The sequence below is a fragment of the Corvus kubaryi genome, unplaced genomic scaffold, assembly GCF_017639235.1.
Source record: "Corvus kubaryi isolate FWS band 111438036 unplaced genomic scaffold, C.kubaryi_AGA036_p1.0 137, whole genome shotgun sequence".
In the NCBI taxonomy this organism is placed as follows: domain Eukaryota; kingdom Metazoa; phylum Chordata; class Aves; order Passeriformes; family Corvidae; genus Corvus; species Corvus kubaryi.
In genome coordinates, this window is record NW_024580671.1 from 17,547,001 (window position 1) to 17,565,413 (window position 18,413).

General features: G+C 37.4%; 1 protein-coding gene across 1 annotated transcript in view; it reads left to right on the forward strand.

Annotated features, from left to right (window-relative positions):
- FOXP2 (forkhead box P2) overlaps window positions 1–18,413 on the forward strand; it is a 409,998-nt gene that overhangs the window by 61,872 nt on the left and 329,713 nt on the right. The window lies entirely within an intron of this gene.

The following is an 18,413-nucleotide window of genomic DNA, read 5'->3' on the forward strand; positions in this document are numbered from 1 at the left end:
TACAGTACCCATCACTGAAACGTATTGCTTATAGATGTAAAATATGGTTTAGGAAAAAAATTTGTGGACCATGCAGAAAATACATACCCTTTTGATGTTAGTGTGATGTTAGTGTGATGGTAAGCTTTTTGATGTTAGTGTGATGGTAAGCTATGCCACAATTTTTTTTTTCCAAATGGCAATAGTTAATGGGAATGAAGTGCTGTAAGAGTCAAAAACCTGTTTTTCTACCATTTTCTACTCATCTAGACATTGGTTAATTTATATACATAGAAACTAAGCAGCTGTATCTCAGTCATTCTGGATTCTGCTTTCCCTCAGGAGAGAAGCAGGCATCTCCAGAGGCCAGTCCAGCTCATTCTGAAAGCAATGCCTGAGTAATGCGCTTACACGCTGAGTAGCTTGTGTTGACTGCTTAGCTTTAGCCTAAATGTTCAATGAACACTTCAACCTGGCACGTCTGTGTAAGATGCAGTGCCAGCTTCTTTTCTCCTCCCCATATTGTCATTCTTCCTCACTCAGCAAGTGTAGCTGTTGATAAATTTGGAGAATGGATCAGACTGAAAATAGCTGATTATTTATTTGGTTTTGTTTTCAGTTGGGTTTATCTCAGCCTTCTTCCATATGGCTGTCCAAGGGCTGTCACTGGTACAAAGGGTGATGGGGGTGGGAATTAGCAGCTAAAAGTGTGGGGGAGCACATGACAGCAGCTGTGCTGGTTTCTGCAGCTTAAATTCCCTGGTGAGCTATAGTCTCAGACCTTATAGATATTTTTAGTGCATTGCCATTTATAAGAGTTAAAAAATGTGTATGAGGCACCCTTACTTATTATCTAATGGGGAACTACTGTTTTGTTGTGCATTTCATACTGTGATAGAGCAGTCTTTTGTGTCCTTTGTAAGTTAAAATTCAGGTCTCCAAAACCAGTAAATGGTCATGAGTGGCTAGAAAGTAAGCAGGTGTTCTATTGTGATTTATAGTGCAGGCATGACAGTGTATAATTCATATATACATACATAATTTCTGAATTCTGAAGATGCTAGCCTAATTTTGTATAGCACCAAACATGATATGTAGGTTGGGTGATAGTGGTTGGACTAATTTAGGCACAAGATCCTTGTCTCCTGAACAGTGAAATACTGAATAACATTTCATTCTCACAGTAAATACCTGATGGGAGGGTGTAAAGAAGACAGAGCTAGACTTCTCTCATTGCCACCTGGTGACGGGATGAGAAGCAGTGGGTACAAACTGCATACAGATCATTAAGTTATGTTTCCATTGAAACATAATATAAAAAACTTCCTTATCTTGAGGATGGTCAAACACTGGAGAGGCTTGCCCAAAAAGGTTGTAGAATCCCCATCTATGGAGATGCTCAAAACCCAAAGGGACAAGCAGCCTCCTGCATCTGACCCTTCTTGATCAGAAGTTTAGTTTCGATGAGCTTCTGAGGTCCCTTCCAATTTCAGCTATTCTATGATTTTGGGGATATTTATAGGTAAGCAAAATCAGAAATATTCTGCTATTTTGTTTTATGATATTAATTTTTTAAAAAAAAATTCTATTTTAAGTATTTAGTTCAGTTTAGTATTTTCCTTAAGTTTTGGCTAAAATGAGACGTGGCAGAATTTGCAAGCTTTCTAAAATGTGTTAAATTATATTTAAAGACTTGTGATTATAACTATGAAAATCACATTGAAGTCTGTGAAATTATCTTCTAGCTTTGAATTAACACCAGGTTTCACGTGATGTGAACAGTCACATGATGGGGACTTAAGATGTTTAAAAATAGCGTCTTTTTCACTTGATCCATGGCAAGAAAGATACATTTTTAGTATCATTTTGTGCTTGGGAAAAAAAAAAAAGACATAACTAGGAACAAAGCCTTGCAGGCAGGCTCCATTAATCCGCAATAGAAATAGCTGTCTTCCTGAAGTGTTTTTAGAGATCAATGAGACCTATAAAGTGACTTAAGAATTTCATTATAAGCTCTGTTTTCAGTTACTTGCAAATGGCCATTCTGAGGCAATCCATAATTCAAGAGGATGCCAAGGCAAACATGTAAAACCTCGGCAAATGTACAGTGAGACTTCACAACATAGCCTTCTATCTTCTATGAATGTGTGATTGAGGGGCTTCCTTGTGTTTTGAAATACTTAGGAGAAAGGGACTCTCTTCAAGTGCCAGCTTTCTTGAATTTTAACTTCAATTAATTTGGCAGACATTTTCTGCCCACAGCTTTGCTATAGTTTGAATGTCTTTGCAAAAGTTTCTGTGAGATGGGTGTATCATTCCTGAAAATGGACAATAAAACGGACTAAAAAAAGGTCCGTGACCTCTTCTTTGCTTTTGAGCATGGACTTGGAATTTGAAAGGGAAGCTTTAATGGGTTATAAGATGTGTCTTTTGCCATGCCTCTGAATGTCTGTCCTTCTTGCGCTGAATTATAAGCTTTTGAAAACTGCTGCTTACTCATACTCAGAAGAGGCATATTACTTTGTCAGCATATTCTGAAAATATTCCCTGTATATTCTTAATCTTCTAGAAATGACTGAGTCTGTCCTGGCTTGGAGATCAAACACTGTATGACATTTCAAATTTACAGATCCCCTGCTATTTTCACAAGAGGGTCTTGTTTTTTGAATTTTTCTGGGACAGAGTATTTTGATTCTTACACTTGTTGGTAATTCTGGTTTTCTGCATTTTATGCTTAATTTTCCCAAATGCTATTTGAGAAGGGTGTCAAGAGTGGGATTAATTTCCCATGATGTTAGCCATCTAAAAATATAGGTAGTATAAATCTGAGCTGGTCACCATAGGCTTCTTTAGTCAGTGAAGAGAGATGGAGACTTCCAGGGGAGGATTCCCATAGACTCTTTTTATTTCTGTCTTTAGATGAGACAGTTCTTTCTTTAGAGATGCCTGTTTCTTGTCACTGGCAATAAAAGCAACCTAAGGTGACTGGCACAAATTTAGACTTTTAATTTTTGTATTAAACATTAAGACAGATAAATTCCATCTCATGTGACATAATTTGAGACTTAAGAGGCAGAAATGTTATCACTGACATTGACAAGAGCATCCTGCTCTCGCAGTAGTAAACAAAATTATTTAAAAAATTATTACGGTTATGGTGATACGTACAATTTTATTAAAAGGACATTTTCCATATCTCTTAGATATTGTGTGTTACCATTAAAGCAATGCACTTCAAGCCCCATTTTAATATTAAATATGAAGTATCAATAGATTGTGGGTGTTTTCTTACATTTGGGTTCTAGGTTAAGAAATGCAAATGTTTTAACTCTGTCATTACTTGATTTCTAATAAGGTAGTAAAACAGATGTATCATGAAATTCTGGCATTGTTGCCTTTTAGCTTGCAACAGAAGATTGAAAAAATCTGGTGCTAATATAACAGACAAAATTGCAATTCTAGTTGATTTAAGAGCAAGAATTTAGGTGGCTTTCCAATTTGAAACAATTTGCTCTACTATCAACTAATTGATAATGTGTTCTATTAAATGAGATTGTGATGAAATGCTGTTTTCCATTTGTATTGAAGTATTTTAGATTTCCTTAGTAATTTAAACTGTTGTCTATACTTGAGTAATGGCAACTACATTGGCTAACCCAGTGTAATAGCATAGCACCTCCTTCAGTCCCACTTTTCATGGGTATGGGCTGTATGTGGGGAGGACTTTCTTGCCATGGAATAGTTGAATGTGTCTAAAAGGCATTAGAAGTGATGTATGCTAGCTCTCTTTGCTTTTTAGCTAAAATGTAGGCATATGACATAGAAATTGTGGTGTAATTTATTATTAGATGTCTTTTTGTGTCTAACTGCCATGTATTTGAATTATTACCTTGGAGGGCTAGACTTACCTAGACTTATCTCATACATGTTTTTAACATCACTGTGATGAGACTATGGACAAGAGTTGAATATGCCTCAAAGATGGTCTCAGTTATAATTGTCCTGTTGTTCAGAAATGCACAGGACTGCTTATGGTAAGCACTGTTTCTGTACTTCCGCTCATGGTTGACTGATTAACCCTTATTGGGGTGTATAAAACTTTTCTTTCAGTTGTAATTTCGCTTTGAACATTACATTTTGTACCTGAGGGGTCTCTTTTCATTTTGTTTCCATCTTTTCGTTGTTATTTAAAGTGGCACATTTCATTCAGTATTGCATAGTTGCAGCATGCGTGTATTCTAGTGTAAAACTACAGCAAATACTGACTCCTTGAATCTGCATTTGGCTGAGGAAGTGATTTGTTTCTAAAAAGAGTGCTTGTAAATTGGCCTAAAGAAAGTGCTTAGAGAATGGAGATGACCTCATGTTAATAATTTTTATTTTCTCTGCCTACTCCTTCTAATATTTTCACAAAATAGCATTGACCAATGTTTGTATCTCAGTATCACTAAGTTATGTGTTCTAAACAATAACAAAATATTTCCCTTAGAAACACTGTTACATCAATACTTGCTGGCCAAGATTCTCACTGGTAAATACACAAAGCTTCACTGAAGCTGGCAAGCTGTCTCTTTTTGTAGTTGAAACAAGTTTCATGGGCTTTGTTTTTTTCAAGCTTATGAGATTGCCCGACTTTATTTGGATTGAGTTTGTATTGTTCCTATCCTCCTGCAACTTTAAGAACACTTAGTTTTGAATGGAATTTTATGCATTATCACAGAAAACCCAGAAGACCCTAGTTTGGAGCAAATGAAAAGGGCAGTTCAGCCAAGGTGCCACTAAACAGAGGATGTTTGAGTACTGAAGAACTGTGCCTATTTTTATTGAACTATACATTTTATGACACTTTGTCCTAACCCTGTGTGAGGGTTAAACTGAGATCCAGCAGGCTGAGAATATCTGGGTTCAGTGAATGAATCTGAGTATAGAAACCTGAGGAGTATCTGTTCAAGAAACACATTAATGACTGCATCAAAGTTAACAGAAGAGATTTTTCCACAGCATAGGCATCTATGTCAGCAGGGGCTTTTTAATAATAGAAAATTTCACATGGGCTCAATCCCATTCCATGTAGAAAGTGAATCAAGTTCCTATCATGCTCTTATTCTGACTCAAAATTTAAAAGCAACCTGAAGTTTCAAATAGGGAAAAGGGAAAGATGTTTTGATTGTTGCAGGCATTTTTAGAAAGTATAAGTATGTATTGATAGTTCTTCTAAAACTACCTATGTATTATGCATCTTGTCTCAAGTTGCAAACACGGAAGAGAGAAAAGGAAACTTTTTGTCAGCATGTCTTCATTTCTTCAGCCTATATAAGGTCTCTTTTCTCTAGAGGATTTTGGATTAGATTCCTGAATTGGTTGAGAGCATCAATTAATTGGACCTTAGCCATTCTGACTGTCAATTTCATTCATTTTCTACTTTGTGAGAGGTAGAGTTGTATTACTTTGATTTGAGAGATCTTTCCTGTGGTGTGAGTGAAAGCTGCATGATAGGCTAAATAAGGATGCCAGCTAAGCAGATGCCTTTTGCTAAAATGATGTTTTTATAGAGTCTGGTATCCTGTGTGCAGTTACAGTTCACTGGCATTTAGCTGTTCAGGAACTGGAAATGGTGTGAAACATACATTTGTAGTGGAACAGAATATTCTTCATATAAGATCAGTAAATGTTTATAAAGAATTGTCTATTGGCAAACAGCTGCACTGTTACGCTTCAGAGATAGAAGCATTTGGATGGTAATAAAGGGATTCTTGTATACAGCTAACAAAGCATGGTGAGATCCTTTGGGGCATAAGTCATAACATGTGATAATATTAATAACACACTGCATTTCATCTGAGGATTTCAAAGAACTTTATAGAAAACATCAATTAATTAAGTATCACCTTAACCCACTGTGGAGCACTGCTAAGACTTGGGTGGGTTGGGTGCAGAAATACCATCTCATTTTTATGGTATGTTGGTTACTGTACCTTTGTTGCACACAGGTAATTCAGGAAGTGTCAGTATTTTCCACATGGAGATCATAAGGCATAGAGAAACAGATTGACTTGGTCTGGGCAGACAGTAACTCCAGCATAAGCATTCCAACACCAAAATCCTCCCAAACAGCCTGGCTGTTTGCAGTGATAGTTGGCTCAGGCTGTTGGTTCTCTTTGCTGTTGTACATCTTGAAGCACTGTGTAATATTACAGAAGATAACGTTGTGCAAACAGTGCAGTTGGAACCTGGCCATTTAGAGTAACAATTTCATGAGTTCTGATATGCTGATGCATGTATATGTCAGAAAACCAGCATATTTTTATGTGTTAAAACCGTCGGTAGGAGGTACATTAATCAAAAACAACTTTTCAAGGGTGAGACACAAGCACTATAGTTGAAAAGTATAAGAGCAGAAACCATCTGCTGTGTAGTGTGTTTTGATGAAAACATACATGGTGCTAATTAAACAAAGCTAATTAAACAGTTATTTCACGTTGCAATTTAGGGCTTTTAAAATAATCTTATTTAAAAAATTGTTTTGGAGAGACAGTTGTAAAAGATGCTTTGGGTTTTGCCCCTTCAGTGCTGCTGCCTGTTTATGTCTGCCTTTGGTACACCATTCCTAAACACCATTCATTCACCTCTTGCCCCTCCTGTTGAAGGAGATACCAACAGTATCTTAAAAGTGTTCTTTAATATTTTACCATTCTAGACCTCATATTTTGAGTTAGTGAAATGTAAAATTGCTTTTCTCCTTTATCTGTAGGCACAAATGAAAACATTTAGGTTCTCAGCTGACACAATTTTGGTGAAAATCATATTTTTAAATAGAAACCAAGTACGGGTTATGCTAATAGAACCTCATTTGTAATTTAAACCGAAGCTGTTAACATTCAATAATGGAGCCATACATCAAGGAGTTTTCTGCAAAAACAGAAAAATACTAATTCTTCATCCTCAGATCTGCAAATCCAGACTGATGGGATTTCAGCCCTTCATCTTTTACTGACAGGCGGCAGCATCAGTGGAATAAAACTAAAATGTGATCCCCTTTCTCTCCACCTCCTTCCCCTAATTTTACTCTGACAGAGAAAGAATCACAGTTTTAGCTGGTATCTTAGCCCAGGGGAAAAAGTGGTCTGTCATCAGGTCTTTTAGGGAGAAAGAGCTCTTCAGTGGAGCAGTTAAATGGTATTTTGATTCTCAGGGTGCATCTTATACCTGCATTTTTGCAAGATACGATAAATGGTTTCTGAGACAGTTATTGAGAGCAGAATCAAGGTCATCAACCTTCCCCCAAGAGTTCATTATCTCTCAGTTCTTGTTTCTGATGAAAATGTTGAACATGGGGGAAGATGGGCTCCAGATGAACTATCTGAAACTGAGCACTCATATGAACAATCCCCAGCCATATGTTAGTAAAGCATGTACTTCTAATTTTTCACCTGCAAAAATCAGTGACTCTGATCAAATTTTTCTAGATTTTTACTTGATTTTGCAGTAGTTTGATGCATGCATGTTGAAGTTTATCATACTAAATCCCCTAACATGCATACATTACTGTAAAGTCCTCTACAATTCATGATGAAATAGAAGCCTTTGGGTATTTTGAAGTTGAGACCTCCGTGTCTTTGGAGAAATTCATTTTGAAGCCCTACAGTTAAACTACAAAGCTCTTCATTGTCTGCCAACGAGTTGCTCCTGGAGTTTGCTTATTAAGCTGAGTTCCTGCATATGGCTGTAAATACTCAGTTGTCTAAAGAAAGAAAAGATATAAATCTGCCACAGCAGAAGAAATTTGCCATAGAAAACAAAAATAATGTGGTCTTATACCTAGAACAAGAATGATTACCATCTTAGTATTATTTGGCTTCTGCAGCATCTCTTAGTATTTTAGTTCAAATCAGGACTGCACTTGAGAAGTATCAGGATAGACCAGCCTCTCATTGAACCTTGCTGATGATGAAGCTAAACAAGGGCAAGTACTTGAAAAATGTACCAAACCTATACACTGGTATGAAGTAAAGTATCTTGAAGCATATCCCACATGCATGTAAAGTGTTCAGCTCCAGCTGTTCTATTGTGCAAGGCCATTTTTGTTGGATTCTACTATTTCCTAATGCTGATGTTTTCTTAGTTATGTAAGACCGTGGGGATCCTTGTCATAAAGAAGTCTGTAAAAAACCCACCCTTTCATGTAACTTTCTGAGTAACGTAGTATTTCCATTTTTTGCTCAGATAGTAGTTTAGAGTCTGTAACTGTGGAGGGTCTCTTTGTTGCTTTGTTGCCTGCCCATCTCCACATCTCTTCTGTAATTAAAATGTTTTCTCATAATCACATGTACTTCTGTGACCAATGGGATATTTTCGTTTTGTATGTCTAAAACTGTGGTGAAGGAGAAATTATTTTTACCTAGTCTGTTTCTGTTGAAACTATCATTTACAGGGTGTTCTTAGGAGTTTTTGATTCCACCTTCTTTATTCACATTTCTAAAGGACACTTTGGACAGATATCTTAAAGAGGAGAACTGGATGACCAGTGGAGGGCTGTAATTTTCAACTCCCTTTTCTATGGTTATATGATAAAAAAATCAGTGGTGAAGTTACACCTTATTTATCAGTAGTTAGGGAAAAAATGGAAGGTAATACTGAAAGCCAAATTTGATAGTCTTTCCATTGTAACCTTCTATAATTTTCTGTGTTGTAATAAGCTGTATGTATATATACACACACATACGTGTGCATGTGTGCACGCACAAAAGTATATGCATATTGTGCTGTATTTAGTACAGCACATAGTGAGGGGTATTGCTGATAGCAGCAATTTTGATGAAGTAGTTCATTGGACAAGGCATTGGTTGTAGTACATACTACTCTCATTGTTGCCTGAAAGATGATGCATTTAGTCTCACTGCTTTGTGCCCAGGTTTCTGATTTTGTGTGCATTTCTAGTGTTTCTCTATCCTAGTCAGTCTTTGTCAGGGAGATTGCTACATGCTGGTGTCTGTAGGTCTTCACTGGACATTTAAACATGATTTATGAGCTCTTGGCTATCAAAGTCTGCTTTTGGCCCATCAGCCAATATTCTGGTCCCATGGCAATACATATGGCACTGAGACAATGACTTACCCATTCCTGTGCTCTTCAAACTGAGCCAGTAGATAGTTACTTTGGTAGAACACTGTGAGCTAGTAAGATGCTGCTTCTCAAATGCCACAGGTGCCAAAGGTAAAAAACCAAATACTGTGTTACTATATTTATGAAATGCCAACACGTTTCCATTGTAGCCTGCAGTTAAACAATTTAAACTTCCACTAATTTTAACATTATTTCTTAAATGGTTGTGCTTACGCAAATAGCTAAAAATTTTGTACATTTTTTTGTACTCATGGGTGGAACTGGGTAACATGGGATGTAAGGAAATAGGCAGTTCGTAAATATATGTAAAAGATACCCAGGAAAAGGAGAAAAAGAAGAGTTGGTAACAATTTAGGGAAACCAGTTTGAGACTAACTGAATGACAGGAAGGCATTAGTTATGAAATACCCATTAACTCTCAGTAGTGTTAGACCAGCCACTATAGGATGTGGCAATCAAATATTTAACACCAACTGATAATGTTACCAAGTAAATAAAAAAAATTGGTAAAGTGGACTTTATAGTGTTTGCACAATGTTGTAGTTGCTCACCAGGCTCAGCGTAAACACAGATGATTCCCTTCCTAGAGTATAAGAAAACGCTGAAAGCCTGAATGGGGAAATTCTGGAAAGGGGGCTTTTGCCTCTCAATCTTGTGTGTGAGGTTGCTTTACTCAGAAATGTTTTTCCACTCCCTCCAGACCTATCTAAAGGGCTCATGGAGGAAGGAAACAGAGTGACTTAAGTTCACCGAATGGTTGTTAAAAAAATAAATCAGGTTAGAAAATGAATGGGGACATGACATCATCGTGAAGGATTAAAGTCCTGAAGCAGTGTGTGGTTGTAATATTTTAGCTGAGTACTTCTACACTACAAGTGTGGCTTGTATTCCAGCTCTATTCTTAGTACTTAGTGCTGGGTTCCCATCCAGAGATCACATTTGTTGCTGTTGTTGAAGATGTCAATTTTGCAATTTCTTGATTGCTATCATAAGCTAATGGGGAAATACAATGAACCTAGTTTGATTCATTGCCAGACATCATGTAGAGATATGAACACGATACTGTGAAGGCTTTGGTCACTGTCTTGCGTTTCTATTACTTCACTTCTAGTGAAGTTGAAGCTGGCCAGGTTTTGGACCAAGGGGATCTTTTGCATTACTTGCCTTGACTTTCCCAGTGTTGGCAGGGTGTTTTATATCTTTCATGCATAGGCCTTCCATCAGATGGAAGTATTGTGTCAAGGGAAGCATGTGAATAGTCCTTGAATAGTTACATGATTTGTGGACAAAACCAGGCAGAATTGTGCCTGAAGAAACAAAAATATTTCTAAAAATTAGACACAACGTTGGTTTAAAGGTTGTGTCCTTTGAAAGGATTTGAAGCAGTTTAGGTGCTTACGTTGCTCAAGGGACTTTGAGTACTGTGAGGTTTTAAGGAAGGCTAAGTATTCCAGGAAGTTTAAGAGCTTATGGCATCGTAAATATTTAAGATGATTTAAAAGGTTATGTCCTCTTTAGTATTTGAGTTGGATTAAGTGCTTATATTGCCTTAAGGACTTTTTCCCTAAAAGGAACCTCAGAAATTAAATGCAAAAAAACTCCCATAGATGCAATATTTGGGCGTTTTTGTATTTTTGCTTTCATTTGAGAAATGCAAAATTCTGTTTTCAATAGCAGCATTAAGTTGACCACACTACATATGCATCAAAGATGGACAGAATAATGGAGGGTGTCTAGGAAACCTCTGGATATGAAATCCAGAAACAGTAGTTTTTAATACCTTGACAGCCTATGTGTAGGGAAATGTTTTTTTCTTCTGCTTGTTTTTCATGATCTGGTAAAGATCAAATAGATGATCAGGATAGAATCAGATTATGGAAATACAAAGAAGCAATTTCACCTTAGAAGGTAAAGAGCATCTATAATTCAATATGCAAGAAAATAGGAAGCCATTTAGTTTCACTTCATAGTTTTGCTGATATTTTACTTCAGTGAAAAGGAATAACAAGTATTATAAGCCTAAGTCTTAGTGTCTTATTTTTTTTTTTTAATTGATCAAGTTATGTATTTATTCTTGTCTTCTGAGATGCCTTTCCTAAATTCTTCACTAGTGTATTTGCATAACATATTTTTAAAATTTTCTTTCTTTTAAATTCCTGGAAAGTGTATTTTCTATTTTATGAACCAAATACATACACTTCTTATTTCATAAAAAGCAAGTAGTCAGCATTCATTCAACGTATTCACGTATTCTGTGCTGCCTCAGTTAAATGGGCATCAGTCCATCAGTCCAAACATTTTTCTCACGGGCCTCTAATACACCAGTGCTTTTGCTCAGTTGTCTCAGCACAATTACGGTCGCTGTATCTACAGGCTGTCCTGGCACAGCACGCAGTGCCAGCCATCTGGGCCATGTCTGGTGGCTTCATGGGGTGTACATAAGACACCACCTGGAGTACTGCATCCAGCTCCGGGGTCCTTTACACAGGAAAGACTTGGACCTGTCCAGAAGAGGGACAAATGATCAGAGGAGTGGAACACCTCTGCTATGAGGAAAGGCTAAGGGAGCTGCGGTTGTTCATCTTGGAGAAGGAAGGTTCTGGAGAGGCCTCATTGTGGCCTTTCAGTTCTTAAAGGGGACCTGCAATAAAGATGGGGACAGGGCCTGTAGTAACAGGAGTAGAAGGTGAGGGTAACCTGAAGCCCTCATGTCTGGGCATGGTTTCATAAAGCCTGTGCTCAGCTACATGGGTGGGATGAGTGAGATGTCCATATGTTCCGAGAAAGTTCACAGGTAAGATCCCAGCAAGTTAAGGTCTCCTGCTAGTTATGCCAGGAGTGCTGAAATATTGGTGGTAGCGCTGGCTCACTCTGTCCTAGCAGTTATGACCAAGAATCACCAACACTTGGGAGTACAAAGTGTTCTTGGTGGAGTGGTTAGAACTGAATAGCTGACACCTTTCAGTCTATGTCAGTGGCTCTCCGTTAATTCTCACTTAATGCAGAGTTGAAAAGAGAAAGACAGTTAAGGAGAGAATGGGATATATTTTGAAACACAGGTCTAAGCACAGTGCACTGAATGAGCTGTTGTTGCTCTGGGATGCCACACAGTCAAGTGATTATGTGTTTTAAAATAGGTTTGGTGTAATTGTGAGTTCAGCTACTTCAGAACTGACTCACAGTTCCTAAAAGCTCCTCAAAATTGTTAAAATTTATTTTCATGTGTGTACATCTTTAAATGTACTTCCTGTTACTTTTGGTGCATCCCATGGAGGAAAAAACAGTGTTTTTCTGTCTTTCTCAAACTTAGCATCATCTGAAATTTTTAAAAGTACAGTTTCTATATGAATGACATTCCATTATCCAAGTTACGAAAGAAAACACGCAGTACACTAGACCAGGATGGACCCCTGCTGAGCCCCATTCATAGCATCTTTCTTCTATTTCTAGTCTCTACATCAAATTTTTGAACACATTTTGTATTAGCCTTAAAATAGTTTAATTTAGTCCTTGTTTCCTTTTATTCTTTTTATGAGTCATCCCCTTCTTTTTATGTGTCATCCGCTGCTTCTTTCCCATTAAAAAACTGTTTTTTCTACTGAAGGAGAAATTTAATTGGCTTGCCAAATTTTGGTCATGACAAAACTATATTGACAGGTATTTATTTTCTTGTTGTAAAGAAAAAAAATGAAGTCTTGTTGGTCTTGGTTTTCTCAAGAAATATTTCAGAAACTGAAACTAATTGAAAAATTTATCATTTCTTACCTCCTTTTTGCAGCTTTTTATGACAGGGACTGTATTTCTCCCTCTTCATTTTTCTGGAACTCCATCCATTCTCTAAAGCTCTGAAAAGTTGCTAATGCCAGTGAGGGAATTTCAATTAATTCTTGTAGAGTCCCTTGCACTGTATTTAGATGTTCTACATATTGAAGTAATGTGGTTGTTCATGGTCAGAGACCTTAGTCACTGGTTTGATTGGAGTTAAGAATGAATTTCAAAAATAAAGATAATATAAACTCTTAAAATTTCGCTGATTTGCTTTTGAGTAGATATAGATGTGATGGATAAGCAAAATTTCAGTGCAGTCAGGCGTTGGAAATACTGGAGTTTGGTGTTCTTCTACTGGCTTCAGAGCACAGGCTGACATCATGGTTTTACCTAACCTAAGTAAGCTTGGTTAGGCTGAACTCATCTGACAGCATCTAACTTATTGCAGTGTCTTGTCATCTGGTTTCTCTGTTTGTTTTACTCTTAACGTTTTGTCCCTTTTGTCACTAGTTTTAGAGATCAGATTGTATTTGTCTCTTATAGTAAAGACTTAAGCAAAACATATGTCTTTGATTCTTCTGCAAATAGCCTGATCAGCGCTTTCTTGAATTTTCCTATTACTATTAAGGAATGTAAAAAATGCTTTTTTTGATACTAATTCTTTTTTTTTTTTTTTTTTTTAAGTTTTACCGCTCACTTTCTCTTTATGCCCTTCTAACTTTGTCCCTGTACTGCCATATTTTTCTCTCTCACCTGCTTGTGTTCACAGACCTCTGCTTTCCTGAAGTTGCAGGCCCTTGAAGAGCTTATGATGTACCCTTTTTCCACATTTTACTTTACTTCCACATTATGCTGTAAATGTTACTCCTTGATGGAGCTGTGATCTCTCTTGAACTCTTTCTTCTTCCCTTCGAGTTACCTTTTACAGGATCCTGGCCACCAGTTAATTTATCCAAGTCCTTTTCTGTAATCTTCATTGACTTTATTCTCCTAGTCTCCCTTTTCCTTCCCATCCTTAGAAATGGGAATTCTCTCATGTTACAGTTTCTTTCAACCAAGGTGCCCTCAATTTTCACATTTCCAGTGAATTGAAGTATAATCTAAAACATTTTTTGCTTTGTGTGTTTTCCTCAGTTTCTGTACTAAAAATGGTTGCTCACACATATTTGGATAGCCTGTATCTTGCTGTGTCCTTTCCAAAAAGATGACCAGATAGTTAAAGTTGGCTGTTACTGCCAAGTTCTGCTGATACTTCCTTGCACTACTTGGTCACAAACCCCCCTATAATTTTTATTACTTTTTTCCTGAGAGAAGAAAACTCAGTGTGCTGTTCAAGAGATAAAGGACTGTGCTAGATGTACAAGCAGCCAAATGTCAGCAAATATGTGAATTTATCTTTTTATACTGCATTGGTAAACAGACTGTATTTCAGCTTATGTTTCTTCTGGCCACATCTAAAAGAAAAAACCTTTTTGAAAATTAGAGATGGTGCCAGAAACAATTATGAAAGTGATTTAAGAGCTTGAAAATTGCCTTGCAGTGAAATATTTAAGATCAGTCTGTTTACCTTATCAAAAAGATGTTTGAGAAATTACTTAATTACAGCATACCTTCACAGAGAGAAAATATCTAGTGCTCTGGAGAGCTCTTTAATCTGGTACAGAAAAAGAAAGTATGTCATGAAACAATTGTTTTAGCTAAAACAGAATTTATTCTTCAATCAGCTTTAAGTGTTTGGGTTCAATAATAAGGTAACTGTCTGAAATTTTATAGTCTGTCATATTATAGGAAGTCAGACTTGATGATCTAATGGTCCTTTCTGACCTTAAACTTTCTCTAATTCATGAATCTTCTGAACTTCAGCAACTCTGCAAAACACATGGCCCTCTTCTCGACAACCTTGACAGCCCACAGAAGAGAAATACACTTGGACTGGGAGGGGCTTGTAGGATAAGATAAAACAAAGCAAGGGAGGGGGTTCATTCCTTTTGAAATAACTATGGTTTGTTATCAGGGGATCTGAAGGCATTTTCTGAATTTGGGACTGGTTTCTATTTTCTTATTCTAGGTGGAGGGCCCCTTCCAGAAATAGTTACTCTTGGTAGTTCATATATTCTTTGATTTTACAGTTAACTGCCCGCTGGATGAGATATGTTGCTCATTTGGCCAGCTTCTACTGGACTTTGCTGGCTTTTTTGTTTGGGAAAAATTCAGAAAGATGATACAAGACTTGGTATCTGGAATGCAGAGACCATTAGTGAATTCTTTTCATAGGTCATAGTAAAATTTTGGAGTCCTCTTTTTCTGGTTATTGTCTTTTTCAATATTAAGGTATTAACTCACTTCAGTCACAGCTATAGCCACTACCTTTTATCCAGTGCAGTACCAAAGCTATGGGCTACCCGTTGTGTTGATTTTATTTACTTGCAGGAGCAGACACTGCAACAGGGCATTCCTCCTAGAGTTTGAGGAAAGAAGATATTCTTGTTAGGAGATTACAGACGCTTGTATCACAACTGTTCTAAATGAGAAACCATCAAAAACATAACACCAGCACCCCCCACCCAAGGATTAACATTTTGGCTTTGAAATGTGCCTTAGGCTAAAGTTTGGCATTGAACTCCTCAACCCAAGGGAAAATGTTTGTTTTCAGATTTCTTTTAATCAGTCATGTTTTAGGAAGTGCAAAAGGTAAGACAGCATTCAGTGATCCTTCCGCGCAGAGCGACGAGTTTGAAATTTTTGTGTCAAGAGAGGAATGACTGGTATTAGGCAAATTTCTGTTAAGTTTGGGGAAACAGTCATGAGGAATGGATTATCCCATGTTTGCTTCCCACATACCTCTCTGGTTCTTCCCGCATAAGCAATATATGAAAGCACTTTCAGATGTAAACGATTTCTACCATTGTGGCATCTGGGTATTTAGAGTGATGTCAGCAATGAGATGCATTTAAGAAATTTAGAAACAGTCTTGTTACATCTTGACAATGAGACATCATTGATCTTATGCAAATCACTACTAAAGTGCTTTTCTTCACAACAATTGATTTCATCATGCCTATTTTAAGAGGGTTTTCAACAAGCCCTTCTATTGATTTTGCTCTTGTAAATCCCAATATTTGCTTGCCTTATTGGTAAAAGAATAGTAAGACTTTGAGATGTTCCACTTTGTTTGTTTGAAAAAAAGCTTAAAAATATCAAAGGTAAAGTAATGATTTCTTTTCTTTATAAGTTTTTATTTTTTAACAGATGTTAGAAACTCATATCAAAATAGTATGTTTTTCATAGAAGCATAGAACAGTCCTGAGCTGGAAGGGATCTACAAGGTTGATTGAAACTCAACTCCTGGCCCTGCGCAGGACATCCCCAAGATTCACACCATGTGCCTGAGAGCATTGTCCAAACACTTTTCGAACTCTGTCAGGCTTGGTGCTGTGATCACTTCCTTTGGGGATCCTGTTTCAGTGCCCAAAGACCCTTTAGGTGAAGAACCTAATTCCAGATACCTAACCTAAATATCCCCTGACACAGCTTCATGACATTTTGTTTCTTTTGTAGTGGTTGTAAGGGGTTGCTGTGATGCCAGACTTTTTTCTTTTTAACTCTGCTTTGTAACTTTTTAGAAAGAACAACTGTGTGTCTTGCTTGTTCTGCCTAGCTCTTGTGCCTCCCTCAGGACGGTCTTCTGGCTCAGGCTGCAAAGAATGGACTTTATGTTTTGTTGCTTTTTACATGGAATGCTTTTAAAATCCCATGAACATGCTTATTACTGTGCTTTTTCCTGCCCTGATGGAAAGATCAACAAAGAGAAACAGTACCATTGCCTTCTTTAATTCAAAATTCACTTCAATTTCTCCAGTACAAGTTTTGCTTGCATTGGCTTGGTTTACCATGATCTTGAAGGCCACATCCTTCTTAATGCAATTACGTTCATCACTGGCAGTTCTGTGGTCTGCTCTTTGGTGTTTTTATAAGTCATGTTAACACTGAAGCTTGACCAAGATTCTTTACCACAAAGAACCTAAAAAAACCCCACCAAATCTAATGTGGTTTTTTTTTTTAAATAGCAGACATGTCTGTGTTTGATGCAAACATGTGAATAGCATCCAGGATGTGGCAAGGTTCCAACTTGAGACATTCTGTGATTCTGAGGTGTTCAACAGGGTGTTACCTGTGCTGAAGCAGTACTGTGCCTCTCTTCTAATTCTGAAATGAAAGTAAGTTGTCACAGTTTTGGACACCTCTTCTATAGCATCGTAAGAGCTCAGTGACACCAGGTCACACAGTGCACCACTGAACAACCTCCGTGGTGAATCGATCAGTGGGTTACAGCACAGCATGTTCTGCTTCTGAGGAGGTGTATCTTAAAATTGCAGGGTGAGTGTCTGTCCTGTCACCTGCAGGAATGCAGTGGGAGGGGGGCTGCTGCCTGTCACTGACTTGTGCCTTGATTCCGTGTGGATGTAGCAACCAACAGGAGATGCTAGACACATTTTGATTCTAATTCTTGGCCCTAACTAAATCTGAAGAAGCTGTAAGTATATTACATGCCTTCATTTGATCCATTCTGTCTACATGGTCAAGTTAAAGAGTCAAGCTCCTTTATTTTTTATTTTCTTTATATTTTTTATTTGTTTTGTTTTATTTTTGTTTCCTTTTTGCCATGCAGTGGGCAGTGGCTCATCTTCATTTTGGATCAGTAAAGGATTGTGTTTGGATTTTACATTCATATGGACTGTTTCACTGCTTGAATCTGGCTGCTTGAAGGTCCTTTCTCCTGCTTTGAAACAGGATATTGTGCCTACCTTAATGTGTGGGTGAGGGCGACGGATCTTGGACAAGACCTAGGAGTTTCGGTGTGCTTTGGGAATTCATGTGTAGACAGTTCTCCACCTCAAGTCTGAATTGTAATGAGGTTTACTCTGGAACTAAATAGCTTGCTTTCTAAAGCAAGGCCCAACTGCAATCCAAACAAAAATGACTGTTTTGAATTTGGGTGTCTTCATGGTTGTGTAACATTTATTTCAGATGTGGAAGCTTTTATCTAAGAGCAGTTGGTTATACCTCAATGTTGTCTTTAGCTTAAGAATTTCAGATATCGCTGAAGTCAGTAGTAAAAGTCCTATTACAGAGTAAGCCTGTACTCAATGAGTAAGGTTCATCTGCCTTTGGTTAAACAAGTTGAATACAACTGTGTGCAAAACCTAGGCAGTTCTTACTGGAACTACAGATGCGTGCAGGATTATCTGGATCTCTGTGCTTGTTTTTACCAAATTAACTTTTATTATGTGGGTGTTTGTAGGAACTCTAGATACAGCAGTGTAGGTTAAGAAAAAAGAGTGAAGTGAAATACGAGTTTTCAAGCTTCTGTCTTTCTCTCAGTGTGGTTTGCTGCTTATGCGTTGTGGTTTCTTTTGTGGTATGTTTTGGTGGGTTCTTTTTTTCCTTTTGAAAAGGTTAGAGGATGAAAAGCTATGCTTGGGAGGACTCCTTCCACTTACTCCTTTGTTTCTTCCCATAGAAATATAATTGTAATTGCACCA